We start from the raw sequence: 21009 nt of genomic DNA on the forward strand, positions 1-21009 counted from the left end.
CAATGTGAAAGAAGAGAGTTCAATGCCTGGGTTGGGATGATCCCCTGGAGAAGGAAATGGCAACCCACTCCAGTATTCTTGCCTGGAGAATTCTGTGGACAGAGGAGCCCGTCGCAAAGAGCAGGACACGGTGAGTGGCTACCACTTTGACTTCACTGGAGGTTGGGTGGGAGGGGCAGTGAGAGGACAGTGCTGTTGTCGCTGGATTACGCTTGGCTCCCTGGTAAGAGGACCCCTGGGGAAGATGCCCCTGGGGAAATATTTGCTTATGGAGCATCTGAGCATGACCTGCAATAAAGTGGCAAATTATGCCTAGATCAGACACACTAATACCCACTCTTTCTTTTGGATTAGAGAGCACAGAAATGCTTCCTCCCTAGGGCAAAACTGAGAGCAAAAAAATGTTTTTCCTTCCACCTACAGTAAATATTTGAGGAAGTTTAGGAGCAAATTGATTCTCAAAATAAAAACAAAACAGCCTTTCTATGCACTATTCAGGGTCTCTAGAGGTACACTGGGCCGGTTAGAGGATGCTGCCTCAGAATTTGAAAAAAAAAAAAAAAAATTGGTTTCTTTGTCCTTCTGGCTTTTCCAAACTAAAATTTATTTCAGGGAGCCCTATAGGCAGAACTACCAAACAGGCAACTGCTTCTTGCCCAAAGACATCTTGTCTCAACAGAAAATCTCCCAACAATTTAAGCCCTCCCTGGGGAAGCAGCAGAGATGACCGTGGGCAATCTGGCTCTGCACCTATAATCTATATTGGCCAAGACAAAGTGAGCTATATTAGTCACTTTAATACTATGGAAGGTCACCCAAATTATGATTTTTACTACAATTAGCTTACAGCACAGTCATGATATATCTCAGCTGCAGCACAGTTCTACTGGAAAGGGAATGAAATTCTTTCATAATTCAGAAATATCATAAAAACTACTTTCAATGTGATCTTTAATACAAAATGGACAGTTACCAATATAACTGAGGGCAGGAACATGGACATAAAGGATGTCCTTTGGAAAAATATTGGAACATAAAACCTTATATGAATCATAAATAAAATTTACAAGCAATGTAACTCTGGGGAGAATGCACACTGGATATGGATCTCCCTATAAGCACTGATTCTCAAAATAACTACTTGGTTGGCTCTCGTTTAATCTGATATTAGTATTATCAACAGCAAGAGTCAATCTTTTAATTCTCTTTTTAAGGATAGCAAGTAAGCAAATTAGATGACAATATACCCATACATATCTTGAGGCCTGGAAAAAAGTGTCCTTTGCAATATATTAAATAACATATTAAATAACAATGTATTAAAAAACAATTTATTAAATAACATTAAATGTATCAACTTGTTTTGTAAAATTTTTAAATGCATAGACTACAGTTGATCTTCATCTAAGCTGGTCAGACTGAACTGAATAGCTATTACCATATCGATTCCCTCATAACTATCAAAATGAGCTTTTTATACCTCAGCTGTTTTATCACTTATAATAAAATAAATTAGATTAACTAACACAGTATAGGAGAAGGCAATGGCACCCCACTCCAGTACTCTTGCCTGGAAAATCCCATGGGTGGAGGAGCCTGGTGGGCTACAGTCCATGGGGTCCCGAAGAGTGATGACTGAGCAACTTCACTTTCACTTCTCACTTTCATGCATTGGAGAAGGAAATGGCAGCCCACTCCAGTGTTCTTCTCTGGAGAATCCCAGGGATGGGGGAGGCTGGTGGGCTGCTGTCTCTGGGGTCACACAGAGTCGGACATGACTGAAGCGACTTAGCAGTTATCAGCAACCTGCAGACAGTTAGGCTTTTTCCTCCCCCGCCCCCCACTGACTTTTTTTATGACCTTAGAAATATTTTCGGTTTAACAAGTTCCAGTGGATATAGCCACTCCTCATTTTAATTGTTCAGCATTACACAGCACTGTCTCTTCCTGTTGCTTTGAAAGCCCCCCAAACTCCAGGTTTTCTTCTCTAACTATCCTTCAAGATCTTTTCAAGCCTCCTTCTCCTCCCCAACCATTATTTACTATTAGAGGACTTCTTTTCTATTCTCACAGCACACTCCTTGCCTACTTTATCCCATTCCTGCCTGTGACTTCAAATATCATCTCTATGCCACCGAATTCAAATGGCACAACTAGTCTGAAAGAGCAGAGCCATTCAGGGAACACAAGAGTCAGCATGTATGTGCGCATTGCTATGTTAACCAAAATGGTAACTGTAGAGTTTTAAACTCTATTAAGTCACACATGAATACAAATGAACATTTTCTTGGATAAAAATTGGTCCAAATTAACCTTTTAGGAAAAATTAAGAACTCTGTTGCATTTCTTTACTATATACTATTTGTACCATCTATTTTCACTTTGTTATTAAAACACACAATATGGGGCTTCCCTGGTGGTCCAGTGGTTAAGAATCCGCCTTGCAACGCAAGGGACACTGGTTCAATCCCTGGTCTTGGAAGATCTCACGTGCCATGGAGCAACTAAGCCATGCACCACAACTACTGAGCCTGCACTCTGGAGACTGAGGGCCCTGGAGCCCAAGCTTCTCAGCAAGAAGCCGCCAGCAACGAGAAGCCCGCCCGCCACAATGAAGAGGAACTTTACCTGCCTCAACTACAAAAAGCCTGCGTGCAGCAAGGAGAACCTGGGGCAGCCAAAAATAAACAAATCAACCTTCCTTAAAAAAACACACTATGTATATCCATGAAAGCATTCTAGGGATATCCATGATCATTTCCTTAAGTCTATCACTTGGAAGATACTATACTTACATTTTTTGAGACATTTTATTTTACTATTTCAAATCCAACTGGCTAATTATTTCATGGAAATCAACTATGACCTTGTAGTCATGGTGTATGAAGAGCTTGTCCGAAGTGCAACTAATATCCAGTCTAATATATGAGCAAAGTTTTCTGAGACAGTCACATAACAAGCATCAAATGTTTGGATGAGCAACGAGGGGGTTCAGAGAAAGGCGAGCTGATGTCAATGTCAGAGCCAGTTGGGGCCTTATCTCCTGTACTAAATCCTTCATTGTAGCATTGAGAAAGCTGATAGTTGTATGAAGAATCCTTTCCTCAACAGCCATGGTCCTCGAACTTAATGTACCCTTTTAAAGTAATTTAAAAAAAACACGTACCCCTCACAGAGGGGTATATTTAATTTATTAAATGTAAGTTTAAAATTTTAATTTTAATTTTGAGATGAACATTTAATTTTTCATGGTGCATTTAAATAGCAAGGACTACGAGCTGTCCCACATTAAAAATAATGTTTTGGAATAAAACTCACATAAGCATTTTAATTAATCCAGAGTTATCTAAATACTAGAGAGAATGACATGAACAAGATTTTATTTACAGTTTGAAGTTTTACTTTATTCCTATTTGTTTCTGAAAGCATAATTTCTATGCTATTCTCACTGAATTTTACACTACTGCAATAAGTTTTATGCCCGAAAGTCTTTCTATTGATATTTCTCTGCAATAAAAATATGCAGAAATGACTTTAAAAACTCCTCAAGACCATATAAGTAAGTGTAAAAATAACTGTCTTCTGGATTTAATTGCAATTAAAATTATTTGAAGGGCACAATTATCAAAACAAAACGTATCTGAAGTTGTGGCGATTATTAAACAGATCAGAATTACTAGAAGTTAATCTCTTAATGAAATGGATAGCTTGGCCTTTTTCCACTTATTTCATGCATTCCATGGGTGACCATGACTTAGTGCTAAAAGAAGACAGGACCCAGCATCAACTTTCTTCCATTTTCAGTTTGTTGTTGTCTTTATTACTGTAACTGTGGAGATTCTGTTTACATAAATAAATAGATGGAAATGGAAGAAACGCCTTCCACTATAGCGGTGTCACTCAAATCCTTGAACTCCTCAGCTACATGCCAGAAGTCAGTGATCTTTCATCAAAAATTATTTTAATCATATATTGGCTGACAACTCAATTAGGCCCTTCTGCAACTTTGCTTAAATAGAGAATTGTAAACCACTTGACTTGCTAATAGATTTGTTACACAGTCAGAGCCATGTCACCTGTCAATACTAAAACCAAATTGTCTCTTTTTTATGGTGGTGGAGGGTGAGGGGTGGAGGGAGGTGGGTATCCTCAAAGTTCTGAGTCTATATACCAGTGGGAAAGCCTCATACAACCCAGGGAATACAGTTTAAAGTCCACTACACAATAGCGTGATGGCAATTTATACTACATGTATATATGTTCACTTCTCCCGATAGTATACTACTGAGTAAAACTAGAGCACACCAATTTGAATCAAATGACTTCAACTGAAGATCTCCCAAGGATCTTCCTTTATTATCAGCAAATAAACATATACACATTAATGGTTCAAATATCTATTGCAATTCAGTGTTAAGACAAGTTATGCAGAAATTTTCCAAAGAACGCCAGGACTTATTTTTATATGCCCAAGAAGATTGTATCAGCCAAATAAGGCAATGCATTATTAGTAATACTCATTCATCCATTCAGCTATGATTTTTGGAAAGCAACTAGATGTATTTCCTTAGTTGGGTTCTGAGAAATAGAAAATTGGCTCAAACCTAAACAATGTTTTTTGGCTCCAAACACCATTTCTCAGAGTTACAAGGACTTATTAGTAGCAGCCAAGTACTTAGAGCAGTGTTGAGCAGTGTTTCAGCTTTAGGAGACTACAAGCTGAGGCCTTCCTTGTTCCGTGATAAATCCATGGAACCCACAACCAAATAAACACAATGCAGCTGAGAATGCCAACAGCACAACCTCTAAAAAACCAAGTGTATGCCAGTTTTTATTTGTAAAATATAGTTCCTTCAGAAACGCTAATTCTTTGGTTTGTATTTTTAGCATATATTTGCCATGAGATGAAACTGTAGGAGTAATTTTACTTACTAAGAATGAAAAGGAAGAAAACAAAAAGCAAGAGAGCACATGGCCTTTGGAAGGCACTAAAATCATAAGCAAAATGTTTATATTTGTAATTTATAGATAATTTAACACCTATGTTTTTTTCCTTTATTTTTCCTGTAGGAACTATATTGAAGCAGATCTCTCCCCTCCAGGAAAGCCAAAAGAAAAATAATACTCACTGAAAAAGTGGGACTGCGATAGTTCTCCTTACTTACTCCTTGCCTTAAAGTCACCTTAACAAATGGCGCTGTCCACGCACCCTTTTTATAATGTGTGTGTGTAGGCGAGGGGGTTGGGGGGCAGGCCGCTTTCTAAGATGATTCTCCATGACCCACACCCTTGTCAAATCATCTCCATCTCTGATATGAGAGGCACCTGTGATATGATGGGCAGCCCTCCTGTGGTGAGGTTACTTGCTGCAGCTGACTTGAAGAAAACATGCATCTCTTCACTGGGCCTTAGCCAATCACACAAGCCCTTAAAATCTGCCTGGGGACATCAAGTCAGAGATGTGAAGCATGAAAAGGAAATTCTGTCACAGCTTTTGAAGATGGAGGGAAGGGGAGGCGAGGGGAGGGGAAGGGAGGGGAGGGGACTCCCCCCACCCCGCCCCGCCCCGCCCCGCCCGATGTGAACGCATATTGCCTCTAAAAGCCGAGAGCAGTCAGAAAAGAAAGAAAAATCTCAGCCCTTGTAAGTGTCAGGAACTGAACTCTGCCAAAATCACGCGAGACTGGAAGAGGACTCCGAGTTCAGCTGATAATGCAGCACAGCTGACACGTCGCTTTTAGCTTCCTGGATCTTTAGTAGAAAAATCAGCCCAGGCTTCTCACCTACAGGACTGTGAGCTAATAGGTGTTTTGTTTTGTTTTAATTTTATTTTATTTTTAAACTTTACAGTATTGTATTAGTTTTGCCAAATATCGAAATAGGTGTTTGTAAGGCACTGTCGGCTGGAAAACTGGCCCTCATACCTGGAGGGAGGGCAAGGAGAAACTGAAGAAAGAAGCAAGTGGTATGTTTAATAAGTAAAGGAACTTACATGGGAAGCTTGTCTTGGGTGGCCGCAAGATGAATTGATTTCAGGACCACCACCTGCCAGAATCTTAAACGTTTATATAGAGCTCTTAACAGGGTCAGCCACATACACAGACCAGATGGTCTCAACAATACTCTCTCAAGGATAAACCTTGGAACAGTTCCTAGCACGGGAATGGTGGGTGAAGAGTACATTCCAAGGACAGGGAAAGGGACGAGGTACCTCCAATTGTCTGGGTCCAGCCTGTGGCCAACTATGGTCATGTCTTCCTGATGATCTCCTCCAACGGGCACTCACTAAGCCTGTGGGAGCTTGTTCTACAACAATAGGAGACTAATATACGTGCATTCTGCACACGGACTGTGAGGGAAGTTGGAGTACCTTCAAAAAGTCTGGAAGGGTGCTACCCTGCTACCTGTCCAGAATAATCTGGATGCAGTCTATATACTGGTTTGGGGTCTGTACTGCGAACAAAAGCCCACTAGTGTCCACTAAAAGGAAAATAAATTTGCTTGATGGAAACCAAGAATTGAAGCTATAATTATTTGAAAACTATAATATGAAAGAGATTGATTATCTACTTCTCTAATTCTCATTCTGTTTATTAAGCATCCAAACAATGAATGGACTACACTTTGCACTTTGCTTATATAAATACTCTCATTTAACAGTCACAACTCCATGAAGCAGTTACATTCCAGAGCCCTAAATTTATCTTTAATGTATTTGGTGTTTTCTTAATCTTGTATCTCTCCTATATTTTATACCTTTTAAACAGCCACACCACACACAACCTCACCACCAAACCAGTTATTGAAGTCTGAGACCTCTCACTTGTAGTTCTAGACTCAGTTCTTTGGAATTACCCATTTGAGTATATTGTTCCCAGAGTTTGCTGCAGGTTCACTTTGTTTATACACATAAGGTATATAGTTTAATAGTTTAATCCTTCCTAAAGCTGTGAATTTTTTCAGCCCCAGTTGCATAGGAGAACCACCCAGGAACATTAACCATCCACTGCTTGGGTCCCTGCATCAGAGATAATGATTTAACTGATCTGAAGTGGGGCCTGAGCTTGAAATTTTTGAATCTGCCCTGGAGATTCTACCATGGGGCCAAGGTTTAGACCTCTGATGCAGAGTTGGCTCATACTTTGGAAAGAATTTACAGGGAATATTACCTGGACCGAAAGCAGTGGGGAAAGGGAAACACCAACAGGCTGCAGGGTCCTGCTTTTGCCCCAAGATAACTGTCTGGGCAACCGAGGACTTAAATTCCACACTGAAAAGAAGGTGTGCTAAATGTGCTAAATGTTTCACAGCTACGTTGATACAAATAGTCCTGTGGGCCTTTCTACAGTAGGAGTGTAATTTTAAAAAATTTACACTGTTGCTTTATTTAATGTTTCTATTTAAGCCTATTTAAAACAAGTATCTTCATTTTCTAAAAATCACTGCTTGTATTCCTCTTATTCATCTCCTTCCATTCAGCTTTGTATGTAATGTGATCCTTTTGTTTCAGGCTTCAACTTGATTGTTTGCAACTTCTTTTATTTATTTATTTTTGGTATTTATAGAAACAGGGTATATAAATGTATCTCATTTACCCTATTTAAATATATCCTATTTATCCCATAACTATATTTCTATAAATAGGATACTTTTGGTATCCTATTTAAAGTGTTTCATTAACTTTTTCTTTGTGCTAATTTAAGCCTGTTTTTTAATTATTTGTGTTTTAATGGGAACATCTTTGTTAACAAACACAGAAATGTATAAAACAGAAAGCATATTTGCATGTGTAATACTAACCCCAAAGGTAAATCTCTCTTACACTCTACAATTCAGTCATACCTGATGTTTTTAGCTCCTTGAATACATTAAATATCTCTGACCTGTAGGCTTTCTTAGATGTTATTTCCTTTGCCTTAAATAAATTTTCCTGGTAAACTCTTCCTTCTCTTTCTGGTTTCGTTAAACAGCTTTCTGCTTTTTTTAAGATAGAGTGTACCTTTCCAGACTTTGAATGTATATAAATATATATATAAATGGGATCACTCCATTTCAGTTCAGTTCAGTCGCTCAGTCGTGTCCGACTATTTGCGACCCCATGAATCGCAGCACGCCAGGCCTCCCTGTCCATCACCAACACCTGTAGTTCACTCAAACTCATGTCCATCGAGTCGATGATGCCATCCAGCCATCTCATCCTCTGTCGTCCCCTTCTCCTCCTGCCGCCAATCCCTCCCAGCATCAGAGTCTTTTCCAATGAGTCAACTCTTGCATGAGGTGGCCAAAGTACCGGAGTTTCAGCTTTAGCATCATTCCTTCCAAGGAAATCCCAGGGCTGATCTCCTTCAGAATGGACTGGTTGGATCTCCTAGCAGTCCAAGGGACTCTCAAGAGTCTTCTCCAACACTACAGTTCAAAAGCATCAATTCTTTGGCACTCAGCTTTCTTCGCAGTCCAACTCTCACAACCATACATGACCACAGGAAAAACCATAGCCTTGACTTGACTTGACTTGACGGACCGTTGTTGGCAAAGTAATGTCTCTGCTTTTCAATATGCTATCTAGGTTGGTCATAACTTTCCCTCCAAGGAGTAAGCGTCTTTTAATTTCATGGCTGCAGTCACAATCTGCAGTGATTTTGGAGCCCAAAAAATAAAGTCTGACACTGTTTCCACTGTTTCCCCATCTATTTCCCATGAAGTGATGGGGCCGGATGCCATGATCTTCGTTTTCTGAATGTTGAGCTTTAAGCCAACTTTTTCACTCTCCACTTTCACTTTCATCAAGAGGCTTTTGAGTTCCTCTTCACTTTCTGCCATAAGGGTGGTGTCATCTGCATATCTGAGGTTATTGATATTTCTCCCGGCAATCTTGATTCCAGCTTTTGCTTCTTCCAGCCCAGCATTTCTCATGATGTATTCTGCATATAAGTTAAATAAGCAGAGTGACAATATACAGCCTTGACGTACTCCTTTTCCTGTTTAGAACCAGTCTGTTGTTCCATGTCTGGTTCTAACTGTTGCCTCCTGACCTGCATATAGGTTTCTCAAGAGGCAGATCAGGTGGTCTGGTATTCCCATCTCTTTCAGTTATATTGTGTTTATTTTCATTCAAAATAATGTTATAAAATTTTCTATGTCACTATATGTAGATCTAACTTATTATTTAACATTACAGAATTTCATTTTTTTCTTTATACTTCTTTCCTATTTACCAATTATCTTGATACAGATTTTTAGCAGTGAAACTTATGTTACAGTCAAGATTCTTGTACATACATATTAGTTCACCTATATATTTATTTGCATAGATTTCATCTGGTTGGATCACTGAGTCAAAAAATTCTTCATTTAAATTTAATTTTGACACATTTTGCTGAATTTTTCTCCATAAGTTTTCTTCCCAATTTAATTTCCATCAACAGTGTTATTCTTTTAAAGTTTACCGTTTTATTTTATTTGTTAAATGTTAACTCATTATCATTTTATTATAAAAAGCCATTTATATTTACCTTAATCAATGCATGTATCAACTGCTACAAATATTTCAGTAATGATCAAAGTGATTCATTTCACAAAACTGTGAGAATTGAATAGTGCAAAACAAGTCTCTAGGTCAAAATTTTAAATCTTAACTCATCTATGGAATTCATAAAAGGTAACAGCTTTCCTAAGTTTAATCTTGTTTAATGCAAACCTAATAAAGTAAATATTTCACAGATAAAATTAATTTTCATGTGTAGCAGAAAATCTGTTTCAGAAGTATATGCACACACCAAAACTATGATGGCAGACCCAGTATCATTTTTCTGTTTTTGATATTAGTGTGAGTAATATATTTTAGATTCTCATATGTCAGTTGTATTTAAACATATGTTGAAGTTATGAATAGCAAACCATTTTACACATTTTCCAAAGTCTTGGGAGTCCATAGAAGTATAGGTAAAATTTTTTAATACAATTCCTATTTAAAAAGCAGGAATGAAAGAATTAATAAGAGCAACAAGAACAACAACAGAAACAGCAGCAGCAACAACAACCACCTAAGACTTCACTTTAGAGAATGGAGAATCTCTGACAAAATATTGGTTTACCCTTATTTCTTCCTAATAGCAAATTTACCAAAATAATAATAATAATTACTACCACATAAAATTCCCAGAGTTTTAACTTGTAACAGACTATCCTAACACTTAACGTTGTTAATTGGAAGTATATCCGTGACTATTTACCTTAATTTGGTTAAGAATATGAAGCAGCACATGCTATTCAGGTTGCAGAAAATACCATGAATATCTGCTAATTAGACAAGAAGTAAGTGGCTAGTGGGAAAATAGGGGATATCAGAATATCCTTCCTAGCCCAGTCATCATTCAGTGCCAAAGTTAAGAAGAAAAGTGATGTGGAAAATTTCAACAGATATATTTATGATAATGCTTATGATACCAGATATGGTCAGAGACAAGAAAAAGAAGCTACAAGGGGTGTGTGTGTGTGTGTGTGTGTGTGTGTGTGTGTATGTGTGTGTCTTTCTCTTTCTTGCTGTCTCCCTCAATCTCTTTCTCAGTGATTGCCCACAGTCTTATAGATTTGTAGGGCTGGAAGGACATTGTATCCCATTATGTTCCAAGATCACTAATAATCCCTCATCAGAGTTCCATCTAACACCTCTGACCCAAGGCCACCTGGCCAAGTCATGCCCCTTCCTAGAGATAGGTGTTCATGGGCTCATCAGGAAGACCATTCATTCCACAGGCCACAGTAATGTCAGGGAGCTTTTCAGCTCTTTACTGGATATCTCAGAAAGAAAGTCTCACACGCATTTCCCAATCAATCTGTCCAAATTCATTTTATTCCCTGCTGAAAAACTGTTTTCTAAATTTTGCTCCCATCACAGTTAACAGTCTTACTGTCAGCTGTACCACACTAGAGCCTATGGCCTTCTCTCTGACCCACTTCCTTCCCCACTCCCAAGGCCTGGCTCATAGTGCGTACTGAGGAACAGCGTGTAAATGAAAAAGAAACAAAGGGATGGAAGAAAGGAAGAAGGAAAAGAATAGGCAGGGAAAGAAAAAGAATGTAAAGGAGGTAGTTTCTTTTAATTGGGGAATACATTGAGGTCCAAGTGCATTGTTTTTCCACACTGATAACCCTTGGTCAGGCACTTCCATCTTTTTTAATTGCATTATTACAACTGGCTACTAATTTGTCTCCTGCCACCTGTCCATCACTCCCTTATCTCTCAAAATTGTTCCATCACAATAGTAATGGTTTGCTGTTGTTCAGTCAGTCACTCAGTCCTGTCTGACTTTCTATGACCCCATGAATTGCAGCACACCAGTCTTCCCTGTCCTTCACTATCTCCCAGAGTTTGCTCAAACTCATGTCCATGGAGTTGGTGATGCCATCCCACCATCTCATTCTCTATCATCCCCTTCTCTTCCTGCCTTCAATCTTTCCCAGAATTAGGGTCTTTTTCCTATGAGTTGGTTGTTAGCATCAGGTGGCCAAAGCACCAGTACAATGGATATTTAGGGTTGATTCCCTTTAGTATTGACTGGCTTGATCTCCTTGCAGTCCAAGGGAGTCTCAAGAGTCTTCCAGCACTACAGTTGGAAAGCATCAATTCTTCGACACTCAGCCTTCTTTATGTTTCAACTCTCACATCTGTAACATCACATCTGTAATGGTTGACTCTGCTTTAAAACATACTTAATGAATCCCACTATTTATAACTATATTCTTCCCTGATGGCTCAGCAGTAATGAATCTGCCTGCAGTGCAGGGGACATGAGTTCCATCCCTGGGTCAGGAAGATCCCCTGAAGAAGGAAAGAGCAGCCCACTCCAGTATTCTTGCCTTAAAAACCCACCAGACAGAGGAGTCTGGTGGGCTACAGTCCAAGGGGTCACGAAGAGTCAGACATAACTGAGCACACACACACACACACACACACATTATTTATAAACTATGTTCAAATTTCTTACCTTAATCTGGGCCCTCAAATACAATTATTAGTAGGCTTTTATAGCTCCCTCTTCAGGAGCCCCAAACCCAAGCCCCCTCCTACTCCCATCTATGTCAAGGTCATAAGAGGGCACAGGTGACACAGAACTGTCACACTTGCCACCTTTCTGCATGCAGTGTTCACAAAGTGAAATAGTATAACCTGAATCCTTCTCTTCTAAACCCCATACAGCTAATCTCTCCTTAATTGTCAACCTGAAAGTCACATCTATAAACCCTTTGACATCTTCAGAATGAAAAAGTCCTACCCTCTTTGTGTGTCTACAAAATTTGGTTAAATCTATTACAGTATTCATTTTAGTGGAAAGGGGATAAGTACAGCAATAATAAAGAGCACATAATTTTATAGTCCAGGAACCCTTAGGGTGTCAGCTCCTCTGAAGCCTGACCAGGCTCTGCCATTTATGCATCTTTTTTTAAAATGTAAATTTATTTAATTTAATTGGAGGCTAATTACTTTACAATATTGTATTGGTTTTGCCATACATCAACATGAATCTGCCATGGGTGTACACGTGTTCCCCATCCTGAACCCCCCTCCCACCTCCCTCCCCATACCATCCCTCTGGGTCATCCCAGTGCACCAGTCCCAAGCATCTTTGCATCTCTAGCACCCAAGGCAGAGCCAACAACAGCTATGCAAATGTCAGCCTACTTAGTGGACAGCAACGTGTAGAATTTTTTCCAGATTAAAAAAAAAAGTTAGGTCACATGACATTTACATTTTTTACAGACCCAACCTAAAGAAAATATTTCCACTTATCAAAAAGGTTTTATGTTTTAAGTTTACCTTTCATAAACAGACTTATCAGGTGGCTCAGTCAGTAAAGAGTCTGCCTGCAATGCAGGAGACCCAGGTTCAATCCCTGGGTCAGGAAGATCCCCTGAAGAAGGAAATGGTAACCCACTCCAGTATTCTTGCCTGGGAAATCCCATGGACAGAGAAGCCTCACGGGCTAGAGTCCATGGAGGCGCAAAGAGTCAGACATGACTGAGGGACTAACACTTTCACTTTCTGTCATGTATATCACAGTGCTCCAGTGTTCCTCACATTTGAATCTGCACCCCCAGATCACTCTGATACTGACCCACTTCAATAAATATGAACCAAGTAAGATACACTGATCTTGATGCCCCCAAACAAACACCCTCTTCCTACCATCTGCTTCCTCTGTTTGGTCTAGCTCTCACTTTTGTTTTCTCTTGCCCTCCCTCTTCCTTTCTTCTTCTTCTTCTTCTTCTCTCTCTCTCTCTCTCTCTCACACACACACACACACACACATACACACACAGACTTTGGGAAAATTACGGTGTTTTGGACTTAACCCTCTCCATTAGGTTCAGTCCTCTCCCAACAACCAGTGCTTTCTTTTCAGTAAATCAATTTCAACAAGCAGGTTTGGACTGTATTTCACTTTCCTGTAATTTTAGTCCTTTTGCCACCGAATGAAACACCAGCAAGTCATATAAGAGATATATAAGTTAATAAAATTCTAAACTCTGTATAGGAGTTTGCCTGTTCTCCCTCTCCTGAGGACATTAAGATTGATTTCCATATTTGATGGAGCCAAAGTCCCTGGGAAAAGAAGGTGGCCAACAGGAAAATCTGCCTTTATGAAGGACCTATGCTAAGCCTGAACTCAGCATCATCGGGCATGCAGAAGTACATAAACTTTCACACCTGGAAAACGCCCTGTTTTTCTGGTCAGAAAGGCTCTCTAAGTGATCAGGACTATTCTGATCTAGGTATAACCCTTGCTATTAGATGACACAATTCCTTTAGCACTGCTTAAGCAACCTACATAAATTAAAACTTTTGCACACATATTATCAGACTCATACAATAAAGGGTTCTTCACCATTGAAGTCTCTCCCCAGTTTACAGGGCTTCCTGTGTAGCTCAGTTGGCAAAGAATCTGCTTGTGATGCTGGAGACCTGGGTTCAATTCCTGGGTTGGGAAGATCCCCTGGAGAAGGAAATGGCAACCCACTCCAGTATTCTTGCTTGGAAGATCCCAAGGACAGAGGAGCCTGGCAGGCTACAGTCCATAGGGTCACAAGGGTCAGACACAACAGGGCTATCTTTGTTTTTCCAGTTTACTTAGCATCAACCATGTGTATGAAATGTTCCTAACAGAAGCAGAAGATATTAAAAAGAGGTGACAAAAATGCACAGAACTGTATGAAAAAGGTCTGGACCCAGACAGCCACAATGGTGTGATCACTTACCTACAGCCAGACATCCTGGAATGTGAAGTTAAGTGTGAAGCATTACTATAAACAAAGCTAGTGGAGATGATGGAATTCCAGCTGACCTATTTCAAATCCTAAAAGATGACACAGTGAAAATGCTGCAGTCAACATGCCAGAAAATCTGGGAAACTCATAAGTGTCCACTGGACTGGAAAAGGTCAGTTCTCATTCCAATCCCAAAGAAGGGTGATGCCAAAGAATGTTCAAATTACCACACAATTGTGCTAATTTGACATGCTGGCAAGGTAATGCTCAAAATCCTTCAAGCTAGGGTGCAACGGGACCTGAACAAAGAACTTCCAGATGTATAAGCTGGATTTAGAAAAGCCAGAGAAATTAGTGATCAAATTGGCAACATCCACTGGATCATAGAAAAAGCAAGGGAATTGCAGAAAAACATCTGCTTAATTGACTATGCTAAAACCTCTGACTGTGTGGATCACAACACACTGGAAACTTCTTCAACAGATGGGAATACCAGACCACCTGACCTGCCTCCTGCGAAATCTGTATGTAGGTCAAGAAGCAACAGTTAGAACTGTACATAGAACAATGGACTGGTTCAAAATTGGGAAAGGAGCACGTCAAGGCTGTATATTGTCACCCTGCTTATTTAACTTATATGCAGAGTACATCATGCAAAATGCAAGGCTGGATGAATTACAAGCTGGAATCAAGATTGCTGAGAGAAATATCAATAACCTCCAGATACACAGATGATACCACCCTAATGGAAGGAACCAAAGAAACTAAAGAGCTTCTTGATAAAGGTGAAAGAGGAGAGTGAAAAAGCTGGTTTAAAACTCAAGATTCAAAAGCTAAGGATCATGGCCTCTGGTCCCTTAATTTCATGGCAGATAGATGGGGGGAAAATGCAAACAATGAGAGCATTTATTTTTCTGGGCTCCAAAATAACTGAGGATGGTCTCTGCAGCCATGAAATTAGAAGATGCTTGCTCCTTGGAAGAAAAACTATGACAAAGTAGATAGCATATTAAAAAGCAGAGACATCACCTTGCTGACAAAGGTCTGTATAGTCAAAACTATGGTTTTTCCAGTAGTTGTGTACAGATAGTTGGGCTGTAAAGAAGGCTGAGTGCCGAAGAAATGATACTTTTGAACTGTGATGTTGGAGAAGACTCTTGAGAGTCCCTTGGACAGCAAAGAGATCAAACCAGTCAATCCTAGAGAAAATCAACCCTGAATATTCATTGGAAGGACTGATGCTGAAGCTGAAGCTCCAGTACTTTGGCCACCTGATGGGAAGAGCTGACTCACTGAAAGACTCTGATGCTGGTAAAGATTGGGGGCAGGAGGAGAAGGGGGGCAACAGTGGATAAGATAGTTGGATGGTATTATCGACTCAATGGATATGAGTTTGAGCAAACTCCCGGAGACAGTGAAGGGATGTTTGGCGTGCTGCTGCCTCTGGGGTCACAAAGAATCAGAGACCTCTGAGTGAGTGAACATACAATAAAAGTTGTATGAAAAGAGATATGAAGGGAAGGATAAGCACACATGCACACACACAAGGTAACTTAAAAAAGAATAGACCACCCCACTTAATCCCAGGATCTCTCTTTTGTTCCATTCTTCTTGGATCCCAATTCAGCTTTGTGAAAGTCCACTGAAGGGTCAGAAACTCTGTAGTCAGTATCCTCTAAGCACCACTTAAATAATTAAACAGAAACAAGGATCATTCCAAAGCTTTTCCTTCTCAAAGATGACATTCACTTTAGTATTCATATCTCATCTGGAAGTTAACTCTGCTGCTCAGACTGCAGAATGCCTTCCGTTTTGTGATTCTAACATGGCATTACTCTTGGGCATTAGTGACACAGTGTAAAATGCTGGCATTTTCAGAGTACTTAGCAGCGATGCCAGTAAATCAAGAAGACGTTTCAGTAACGCCTAGGTATTAAACTTCTACCTCACTCACCCTCTGTCCCAGCCATTAGTGATGTATAATTGAAATCTTAATTCTAACTGACTTAGGCAGAGTCAAGCCACTTCAAGAAACAATAATGCTATCTGACACACATGACCTTTTTGATTAAAATAGCTTGTCTCTTTTAGAAAATGCCTCTTCCATATCTCATTAACAGCTTCACGGCCTCCAATATTCGAAAAAGACATGTATTTCAGGAGATGCCTAGAAAATATGCTTTACTTTTGGAGGTATTACTAGAATAACAAAGTATTTATCTATGTTATTATTAGCAAGAAGGATTCTGGCTTCTGTAATGAAACATATGAAAAAACTTAAGAGCAAATATCAGAGCATCTCCAAGGATGCAAGTGGTCTATAGGAACATCAAATTTAAAAAAATTCCCAATTTATTGAGAGCTCTCCGAATATACAAATATTCACAGAACTAATTAGACCAATCACTGTCTAATACCTGTATCATAATGTTTACTAATGAACAATTCTGTAGATAGCTGCAAGAGATAATTGGATGACATTTAATTTACAGAAAGAGAGACAAGGGGGGGAAAAAAAAACACCATAAACACAAGCAAGAGCTTATTCCTCTGCTCAGGTTTCACTGTCATATCCCTATTACCCAATTCTAACCAGGGTGAGCTCAGAAGGCATTAAGGAGATACCAAGAACTAAAACCTCCATTCTATAAAGCATCCCTTAGACAATCTTACTTATCAAACAGAAATAGAGACACAGACATGGAGAACAAAACACACAGATACCAAGGGTGGTAGATGGGATGGGATGAATTGGGAGACTGGAGTTAACATATATACACTATTGATACTATGTACTAAAAAAAAAATAACTACTGTGTAACACAGGGGACTCTGCTCAATGCTCTATAGTGACTTAAATGGAAAGGAAATTAAAAAAAGAGGGGATATATGTATATGTACAGCTGATTTATTTTTGTTGAACAGAAGGAACTACCACACCATTGTAAAGCAACTATACTCCAATAATCTTTTTTCTAAAGTATCTCTTTGCAGTAACTGAACTTTCCAAAAGCCATAGGGCACTGACTACCATAACCTGACCCAGAGCACAGATGAAGAACAAAACAATACCATGCAATAAGATTTTATTTTTTAACAATATTTGTATTTGGTCCTAGTCAGGTAAGCAGGTTTCCTTCTGAAATGGAAATCAACTAGATAGCTAAAGAGGGAATTCTTGGATGACACAACAACTGCATTTACAGAGGATTTGGGCTCTGACATCATTTAGTGTCTAACAGAGCCAAAGACTTGCAAATGTCTCAGAGTACCTGGGAAGCCCAAGAAGTCTCAAAGCTGGTCCCATAGAGCAAGAGATAATTTGAGTCAGAAATATATTGTTTGTGCATATGTGCATACCCATGCCACCTGCCCCTGACACTGACCTGAAAGACTGGAGCTCAATCACGTGCTGACAAATGTCACCACCCTGCCAGAACTTAGCAGAATATACTTAAAAATCATAGTTTTCTAATGACAAGGTTTTAAATTTGTATTAAATGTAATATTTTTAAATACATAAGCTTTTCAGAAAGTTTGACATTGCCTGCCACTAATCATAATTGATGTTTGACATGTATACCTGTGGCGGATTCATTTTGATATTTGGCAAAACTAATACAATTATGTAAAGTTTAAAAATAAAATAAAAAAAAATAAACACTCCAAATATTTCTAAGCAGAAAAAAAAAAATATGCGAGAGAGAGAGATGGAGAATATGAAATAACTTCTTATATAGTAATATTGGGCAACAGTCAAAAACAGGTTTGCTCAGAATTTATGTTTGGAAGTGATAAATAATTATATTTATTTCCTCTGACAAAGGAGAGGGTGGGGCTCAGTCCATATTTAAATCTTTGCTAAAATGCAATGTTTCACTGTACCTATAGGATAAAACCTTAATCAGTTAATACATATGCTTGGTGATATGAAAAGTTTTAAAACTTTTTAAAAACTTGGTGATGTGAAAGTTTAAAAACTAAAAATGTGTCATCTTTGCTTGAGAAAGCAATTAGTCCACAGCTATTTAACCACCAAGCTAATTGGCCTGATAAATCTAGAACTCTTGAATTTATTGACAATAGACTCTGCCCTATAGAAGCAAGTCATTCAGTTGAGAACAAACCTTAATGATGTATATGAATATGTGTAATATATGTGTGTTTCCTTACTCATATAGAGACATATGTATATTTGAACTTTAGAAATTAAAAACCAAACAGGGAAAATAAACTTCATGTTACTTTTTGTTTTGTCTTTAATTGTTCAATAATGCATTCATTTCCTGGGAGACTATGATTAAAAGAGTTACATATTTGACACTATGTATCAACACAAGCAGTTAAGACTAACACTCACTGTTTTGATGTTTGGATATGCATAGATATGACATTAATAATTGTTAACAGGCTACAGTATTTTCATTGTGCCCCAAATTATGATGTCTGACAACTTGAAAGTTATTTAAAGTTGCAAATTCTAATGTTTTTACAGAACCATAATTTAATAGGGAAATTGGTAGACATATAGTAATTCATTTAATTTCTACTTTAACCATCACTGAAGAACAAAGTATTTGGAATCCAGCAAGCTTCTTGAACTCTTCACATTACTGATCTGAATATAATATGGGAAAATCAACAAACTCCAATTGCAACAGAACAAGTAAATTCAAGATCTTATTTGGCATGTATCCAACATTAACAAATAAAAAATAATTTCTATAATTGTACTTTTTAAATGAATGTACAATGGAGATTTAAGTTTTTTTAATGATAATACCAAAAAGTCCCAATAAGTAATAGTGAAAAGTAGCATTTTATATTTTAAATGGATGCACATATTTTTTCTATTTGCTTATCATGCTATTTAGTATTGCATGTTCTTCCTCAAAGTACATGCACTACACTCTGCAACAGTTCCTATAATACTGTCCATTTGTGAAATTTGAGTTTGTTTGAATACATTCAAATAAAAATATGTTTTATTCCAATAGGAGTTAAGATAAAAGAAAAACAAATGATTGATGTCTTTGACAGAGATATATGAATGATCCAAGTTTTTTTTCTATACAAAGGGTGTACATTTTGAATATAGGAAAAATATATTCACAACTAATTATTTCCGTAACTGATGACTCACAGAAAACTAATCAAATTGATCATATGGACCACAGCCTTGTCTAATTCAATGAAACCATGAGCCATGCCATGTAGGGCCATCCAAGACAGACGGTTCATAGTGGAGAGTTCTGGCAAAACGTGGTCCACTGAAGAAGGGAATGGCAAAACACTTCAGTATTCTTCCCTTGAAAACCCCATGAACAGTATGAAAAAGCAAGAAGATATGACGCTGAAAGATGAACTCCCCAGGTCAATAGGGGCCCAATATATTACTGGAGAAGAGTGGAGAAATAACCCCAGAAAGAAAAAAGAGATGGAGGCAAAGTGAAAACAACGCCCAGCTGTGGATGTGACTGGTGATGGAAGTAAAGTCCCATGCTGTAAAGGAATAGGAACGTGGAATGTTAGGTCCATGAATCAAGGCAAATTAGATGTGCTCAAACAGGAGATGGCAAGAGTGAACATCAATATTTTAGGAATCAGTGAACTAAAATGGACTGGAATGGGCAAATTTAATTCAGATGACCATTATATCCACTACTGTGGGCAAGAATCCCTTAGAAGGAACGCAGTAGACCTCAGAGGAAACCAGAGTCTGATGCAGTACCTGAGTGCAATCTCAAAAATGACAGAATGAACTGTTTCCAAGGCAAACCATTCAATATCACAGTAATCCACGTCTATGCCCCAACCAGTTGTGCTGAAGAAGCTGAAATTGAATGGTTCTATGAAGACCTACAAGAACTTTTAGAACTAACACCCCCCAAAAAGATGTCCTTTTCATCATAGGGGACTGGAATGCAAAAGTAGGAAGTAAAGAGATACCTGGAGTAGTAGGCAAATTTGGACGTGGAGTACAAAACAAAGCAGGGCAAAGGCTAACAGATATTTGCCAAGAGAATGCACTGGTCATAGCAAACACCTTCTTCCAACAACACAAGAGAAGACTCTATACATGGATATTACCGAATGGTCAGTACTGAAATCAGATTGATTATATTCTTTGCAGCCAAAGATGGAGAAGCTCTATACAGGCTGCAAAAACAAGATTGGGAGCTGACTGTGGCTCAGATCATGAATTCCTTATTGCAAAATTCAGACTTAAATTGAAGAAAGTAGGGAAAACCACTAGACCATTCAGGTATGACCTAAATCAAATCCCTTACAATTATACAGTAGAAGTGGCAAATGGATTTAAGGGATTAGATCAGATAGACAGGGTGCCTGAAGAACTATGGATGGAGGTTCATGGCATTGTACAGGAGGCAGTGATCAAGACCATCCCCAAGAAAAGAAATGGAAACATCAAAATGGTTGTCTGAGAAGGCCTTACAAATAGCTGAGAAAAGAAGAGATATGAAAGGCAAAGGAGAAAAGGAAAGATATACCCATTGAATGCAGAGTGCCAAAGAATAGCAAGGAGAGATAAGAAATCCTTCCTCCGTGATGAATGCAAAGAAATAGAGGAAAAGAATAGAATGGGAAAGACTAAATATCTCTTCAAGAAAATTAGAGATATCATGGGAACATTTCATGCAAAGATGGGCACAATAAAAGAGAAATGGTTATGGGCCTAACAAAAACAGAAGATATTAAGAAGAGGTGGCAAGAATACACAGA

General features: G+C 38.6%; 1 long non-coding RNA gene across 1 annotated transcript; it reads left to right on the forward strand.

Annotated features, from left to right (window-relative positions):
* The first annotated feature begins 5624 nt into the window (after positions 1–5624).
* On the forward strand, positions 5625–19546 carry LOC129619713 (uncharacterized). The gene is made up of 3 exons (XR_008698055.1): positions 5625–5965; positions 18833–18956; positions 19411–19546. It is a non-coding gene; the product is annotated as an uncharacterized LOC129619713 (long non-coding RNA).
* Positions 19547–21009: the final 1463 nt, after the last annotated feature.

This window comes from Bubalus kerabau, chromosome 9 (genome assembly GCF_029407905.1).
Source record: "Bubalus kerabau isolate K-KA32 ecotype Philippines breed swamp buffalo chromosome 9, PCC_UOA_SB_1v2, whole genome shotgun sequence".
Lineage (NCBI taxonomy): Eukaryota > Metazoa > Chordata > Mammalia > Artiodactyla > Bovidae > Bubalus > Bubalus kerabau.